Below are 6,865 nucleotides of genomic sequence, written 5' to 3'. Positions count from 1 at the left end.
CTGAAAGGGCAAAAAGGCTTAGTGAACACCATCAGTTATAAAAGCAAACAGGAGAACTCGCTCCTCCAAAGTGATGATTATAAATGGCTCAATTAAGTAAACAAAGAAGTAGTTAAAAAAACCCCAGCACTGACAGATACTAGATAATAAAATTAATTATAAACAGCAGCCAAAATGCAGCAAGTACAAACTAATCAAAATACTTAATTAGGCTTTGCAGTAGCTACTTTTCTCCCTACCACTGTTTATTACAATTTTATCTGGGGGTTGGTGTCTTTGGTAAGGCTCCAAAGAGTTTTAATAACTGGTTTAAAAGCCTTATGCTCCTACAAAATAATAATATTTTGAGACATGGTGCACTTCAGGCTGATTCAGCATAGAAAGGAAGGAGCCCCTTGCCCTATATGGCAAAATCTGATGTTGCCTCTGCCTGTTCTGTGCCTCTTGTGGTGTTCAAGGGGCTTCAGGTATTTATAAATGTGTTAAATGTTAGCCTGACAGCAGCCACTTGGGTCACTGCAGGTGACTTCTCCAAGGAACACAGGTAATCTGATATTGTATTTAAGGAGTTAAAGATCTCTATGAATAAAAGCAAATCTGAGTGCAAAAAATAAACTCAAGAAAGCTGCTGGCAATATAGTGAAAAGGTCTTGTAGATTGTAATGGATATATTGGTGTCCTCTGAGGTAAAAAAGGAAAAAAAAAAGAAAGATGAAAGGAAATTTTATTCTGTTGAATTTGGGCAGGTAAGAAACAGCTGCCCTGATTGTTTTTGGCTCCTGCCCTAAGTTCAAGGAGGAAGGAGATGGTGGTGACTCCACAACCTCCCTGCCAAGGCCTGAGCATCCTTTTATTGGGGAAATTCCTCCTGGTGTCCCCCCTGAGCCTCCCCTGGCCCAGCCTGAGGCTGTTCCCTCTCCTCCTGTCCCTGTCCCCTCAGCCTGGACCTCACCAGTGAGAAAAGTGATAAAAGTCAATGAAGGGATGGCACTCAGAAAGCTAAAACCAAATTTGAAGAGGATTCTGGTAAGAACAAGATATATTCATTTATTCAGATATAAATGGCAGAGAAATGGGAAGATCTAAATTCAGAGCTTGTACTTTAAAAAAAAAAATCAATTATTTTTAATTGTTTTGTACCCAGCTACAACTTAATGCAAAACTTCACGAATGTGAACAAAACCAGAATTTTGGTTACCTGAAAGAGATTTCCAGTGGAGTTTCTTGTTCTATTCCATGTATGCCAAAGGATTTGTAGTCATTAGCATCACTGGAAGATCTGCCTTTGCCAGAAATTGCTCAGGCAAAAAAAAAAAAAAAAAAAAAGCCAGACAGCTGAATTTCATCAAATTCACAGATCCAGTTCCATGGAGATGTCAGAACAAGCAAATGGATGAGTTAAAAATGATCACAGCACAAAATTTACATTTTTATTTTTGCTTGAGAAACAACAGAAAGCTGTGTACATCCTGCTTCTGGGGAAGGCAGAATTATACATCCAAAATAATAAATGCTGCATAAAAATAAAGCATTCACAGCTAGTTTGCTTTTGTACAGTGTCTACAGCCAAAACTCACTAGCCAATGCTGTGAGATTTACTTCCAACAGAGAAGGCCACTTAAAATTCAGGAACTAATGGGATTTAATAAAACACAGTGTAGCACACTCCTACTTTCATTTTCAGAAATGAATATGAACCTCAGAAAACAACAAAAAGCATGTAATCACTCTCCATTTCACAAATAAAATCTGTCTAACCAGAACCACATTGCTGGCTTTGGGAAATTCCTATTTGGCTTGCTCAGGAATTTTCAGAGGAAGGAAGGATGGAGGAACATTTCCATGAGTTTTGATCATGCTGTGGGCAGACAGTTAATAAATAATCCCGACTCTCTGTGAAAATGCAGACCACTCACATGCACAATAATATACAGAGTGAGATCTTGGTTTTACAAATGTCAGTAGTAATTTTGCCTGTGTTTTCAGAGGGTTAAGGCTTCACCCAGGATGTTTCTATCCTCCCTCACTTCCCACACCTAAGTGGTGATAAGGGCTTATAATTTAATTTCTGTCACAGCAATAGCAGGGAAAAGCAACTCTTTTTCCCTGAGCACACTTTTTTGATTGCACCACAGGCTCCTAAATAGAAACCTGAATAACCACAGAACCAAAAGCTCTCCAGACCTGAGAGATTTGTACACATCTCCTGGTGGAAATGGCTGCTTTGGTGACGTGGGTGGAGTGGGAGCTTCAGAAAAAGTTTATTAAGGAATCCCAGCCACTGAGTCACGAAGGCTGAAAGGGCCCCACTGGATTTCTAAACTTCTCAGAGGGGAGCCTGGAGGGGCTGGACCCAGTCCTAGCCCCAGAATTTGTCACCAGTTTAAGTTTTACAACTTTGTCCTACTGGTTTTAATGATGGCAAATCAGATATATCATATACAAATGAGTTCTTTGTTATGACAAATGATTAGATGAAAAAGACTCCATCAGAATTATTTCCTACACAGTATAAAAGCTCAGACTACATTAAAACAATTCTATTAAAGCTAGGAAAGTAGAAACTTTTATTGGGTAACTCACCCATAACGACAGTCATGGCAGCTCTTTTCTTAACCTCCAGGACCATCTCTGGTGGGCACGCTCAGAGTCCAATGGAGAGATCTCCACATTCCAAGAAGGAATTTGTTAGAAGAACCTTCCAGAAGAAAAGTGGGCTGGGCTTCCATAGTGGTTGAGTGCCAGCCACAGCCTCCAGGTGAGTTGAGCAGCTCATCTGCCAAACCTTTGCCTCATTATCAGAATGTTCATTCGGGGTTTGTCGGAATCTGTGGTATTGATGGTTCCAGGATTGTAGAAAGTCTCTGTCTGTCAGCCCCCTGCCAAAGCAGAAGCCAGAATTGGTCTGTGCTGGTTTCCAGGTTGTTTATTCTGTTTATCTCTCACATGTTCTGCTGCCCTGCCCAGCTCTGTCCTGCAGGGCAGCGTGTGGGGCTCTGCCCTCAGTGGGATGTGACAAACATTAAATACCAGAAACTCCCTGGGCTGCATTTACAATAACGTGCCAATATCTGTCACCTACGTTGGACAGTGTGTCCCCAGCCTGAACCAACAGAAAAATGCCAACACCACAGTGAGACATGGAGGGCATGAAGAAGGAGAAAAAGGACAAGGCACACCCAATTTCCTCCATCTTGTCCCCTTTGAACTCCTGATTTAGAATCCTAAAATTTTACTTTTGCATCTGTGCCACACTTAATTATTACTGATATCAAACACTCAGAGCTGGTAATTGATCCTGTAAGATTGAAAACTCTTTTCCATGGCCAGAGATCACAGCCAGTGTCTCTGGGGGCTCTGTCCAGGGGATTCCTGACCCCTGCCAGGGTCCCAGACCTGCCAGGGCAGCCAGAGGGATGCCCTGGACTCCGACAGGGTTAATAGCCAGATTGAATTTTGTCATAATTCAAAACCAAAACAACACACTGCCACCTCTCAATCTGCCCTGATGTATTTGAAACCAGGACATTTTTGAGTTGCTTGACCACATTCCAGAGCAGAGCACCCAGGTCAGAGCATCCTGCCAAGGTCAGAACTGCAGCCACACGTGGAGCCAGTGTCACCTGGGCAGGGACACAGCCCCAGCTGGGCTGCCCAGCAGCAGGGACAGGCCAAGGCACGGATCCCTGCTGCCTCAGCTGGGCCAGCCACAGAGCTGACCTGGTTTTGTGGGCAGGTTGATGCTACCACAAAACAAACATGCAGGCAGAGGGCATTTTCAATGAGTCCTCTCATGTTAAATCTGTCATAAGCTGAGTTAAAAGAAGTATACAAGGAAAAAAGTGGGTGTGGAAATTCTGCAGCATCAGTGTGAGATTGCCCTCTCAGTATAAAATGAAAACAGGAGGCAGCCAAGTTTGCCAGTTCTATTTTGTATTGCAGAGGAATGAGAAGGTTGGTGCTGTTTTTTTTTAATCAAGTGCCTCTCCAGGACTTAATGTAAGGTAATACATAATAGATAATGTTTCCATGGGAGAAACAGCTGGTTGGAAGGAATTAGAAAACAAGCTGGAAATATTTTTGCTGCTAATTCACTGTGTCAAAGCCAGTCCATGTTGGTTGCTATCAAAAGTTGCCACCATCTGTTGTTTGGTGGCCTTGGCGAGTGAGCTGCAGCTTGGCCTGCCTGTTCCTGGTGCAGAATTCCATTCTCCTATAAGAAAAGGGACTTGAGTGTGTTCAGAGAAGAGCAATGGAGCTGGGGAAGGTTCTAGAGAAGAATTCAGGTGAGGAGAGGCTGACAGAGCTGGGGAGGATCTGCCTGGAGAAAAGGAGGCTCAAAGACTTTTCACTCTGCCTGACAGGAGGTTGTAGTGAGGTGGGGGATTGGATTCCTCTTCCAGGGAGCAAGGGATAGGAAGGGAGGGGACAGCCTCAAGTTGTGCCAGGGCAGGTTCAGGCTGGATATCAGGAGCAATTTCCCCTTGGAAAGGGTGGTCAGGCATTGGAAAGAGCTGCCCAGGGATCTTTGCAGTGCCCATCCCTGCAGGTGTCCCCTGGAGGTGGCACTGAGTGCTCTGGGCTGGGGACAGGGTGGGCATCAGGCACAGCTGGGACTTGATGGTCTTGGAGCACTTTTCCAACCTAAAAATTCCATTTCTGACTGCTTTTGCTCCTTATCTTCCCTCCTGTTCTTCTGCTGGCTGTTCTTTCTCTCTGGTATTGAGCCCTGGCTTTGTTTTTTCCCAGCATCCATGCCCTTCAGAGGGAAGCCTGTACAATCTTATTAAAAACAAACAAACAAACAAACAAACAGAAAACCACTAAAAAACCCCACCAAAATCCAGGATAGTTCTGAGTTAGCAATCCTCTGATAACCCTTCCAAATGCTGGCCAGTGGCCTGAAGCAGTCTGGGCTTTTCCAGAGCTTTGCAGTTTAAGCTGCCAATAATTTGGTGGATTCTTCCTGATTTGTCAGGGTCTAAATTACTTCCCTGCTACTGCAGCTCAAGTGCTGAAAAACCAACAGTTTGTTTTCAAGCAAAGCAGAAACTATCACTTCTACACTCCCCTCTGTCCCCTAAAATGCTTAAAGAATTTAGGAAGGGGGGAAATGCACCCAACTGTCAGGATTTCTTCTTGAATTGAGCAGTAAAACTTCTGAATTATGAGATCATGAAGGCCCTTTCACTGGAAATGCTTTTTAATTCAAACTATTTTTTAAAAGAAAGACAATTTCCCTCTTGGTGTGTGGTATCAAATGAAAAGCCAGTTGAATAGAAATAGTAAGTTGATAGAAAGAGTCTCATTTACTTAATAGGTTTGAATCAGGTCCTTTGAGATTTCTGATGGTTTTGAGAAGGAATTTTTCACTTTTCTGTCTCAACAGCATGTCCTGAGTCTCTGAGGGATCAGGACAGGCAGGGCCCATGGGATGAGGCCAGAGGGGTGAGGGACAGCCAAGCCAAGGGCCAGTCCTGTCCTTGGGTCACCACAACCCCGGAGCTCCAGGCTGGGCAGAGGGGCTGGAGAGCTGGAAAAGGCCCTGGGGGTGCTGTGCCAGGGGCTGGACACGAGCCCAGGGGTGCCCAGGGGGGCAAGAGGCCGCTGGCAGCTGGGCTGGATGAGGAATTGTGTGTCCAGCAGGAGCAGGGCAGGGATTGTCCCTCTGGGCTGGCTCGGAGAGGCCCCTCCAGGGCTGTGCCCAGTTCTGGCTGATGCCTTGTGAAGGCTGCCCTAGAGTAGAGGCTGGGCAGAGCTACAGAATAAATCAGGGATTTATTCAAGGATCTCCTCCATGGATCCACCTTGGGCAGCACCAGAGCCCAGCCAGGGCTGCACCCAAATGACCCAAAATGGCCCCAAAATGCACGAGCGCTCCCGGGGCTCTCCCTGGGATCAGTTCTGCTCCATTGGCACCTTGGAGTTCATTGTCCCATTCCAGCTTCAGCCCAGGCAGTCCCACCCTGCTTGTTTTTCTCTCTCCAGCCCACGCTGTTTGTGCTCCTGGGCTGAGGTTTGGATCATTTGTCCTTGGTGCCCAGCTGGAGCAGGAATTGTTTTGTCTCCCTGCTCTGTGCACAGAGAGCTCACCTGATATGAAGCCCAGACCCACAGACTAAAGCAGCACAGAACCGGAAACATAGAAAAGAATATAAGTATTTTATATATAAAGAATATAAAAATTTTAAAATTGAGGCATCATGGCTCCTGGCATCATGGCAGGAGAGACCTGGAGGGGCTGGAGCGTGTCCAGGGCAGGGAACGGAGCTGGGAAGGGGCTGGAGAATCCCTGAGGGAGCTGGGAAGGGGCTGGAGAGTTCCTGAGGGAGCTGGGAAGGGGCTGGAGAGTTCCTGAGGGAGCTGGGAAGGGGCTGGAGAATTCCTGAGGGAGCTGGGAAGGGGCTGGAGAGTTCCTGAGGGAGCTGGGAAGGGGCTGGAGAGTTCCTGAGGGAGCTGGGAAGGGGCTGGAGAGTCCCTGAGGGAGCTGGGAAGGGAATGGAGAGTTCCTGAGGGAGCTGGGAAGGGGCTGGAGAGTTCCTGAGGGAGCTGGGAAGGGAATGGAGAGTTCCTGAGGGAGCTGGGAAGGGGCTGGAGAGTTCCTGAGGGAGCTGGGAAGGGGCAGGAGAGTTCCTGAGGGAGCTGGGAAGGGGCTGAGCTGGAGCAAAGGAGGCTCAGGGGGACCTTGTGGCTCTCACAGCTCCTGCCAGGAGGGGACAGCCGGGGGGTCGGGCTCTGCTCCAGGGAACAGGGACAGGAGAAGAGGAAATAGTCGAACCCCACATTTCCTGCTGAAAACCAGGATTTGGACATGTTGAGGCAGCTTTAGTTTATCTCCATCTGACCCCAAAGCCCAGCTCGGTCT

The sequence above is a fragment of the Lonchura striata genome, chromosome 2 (assembly GCF_046129695.1).
Source record: "Lonchura striata isolate bLonStr1 chromosome 2, bLonStr1.mat, whole genome shotgun sequence".
Taxonomy (NCBI): domain Eukaryota; kingdom Metazoa; phylum Chordata; class Aves; order Passeriformes; family Estrildidae; genus Lonchura; species Lonchura striata.
Note: the sequence above shows the minus strand (reverse complement) of the source record.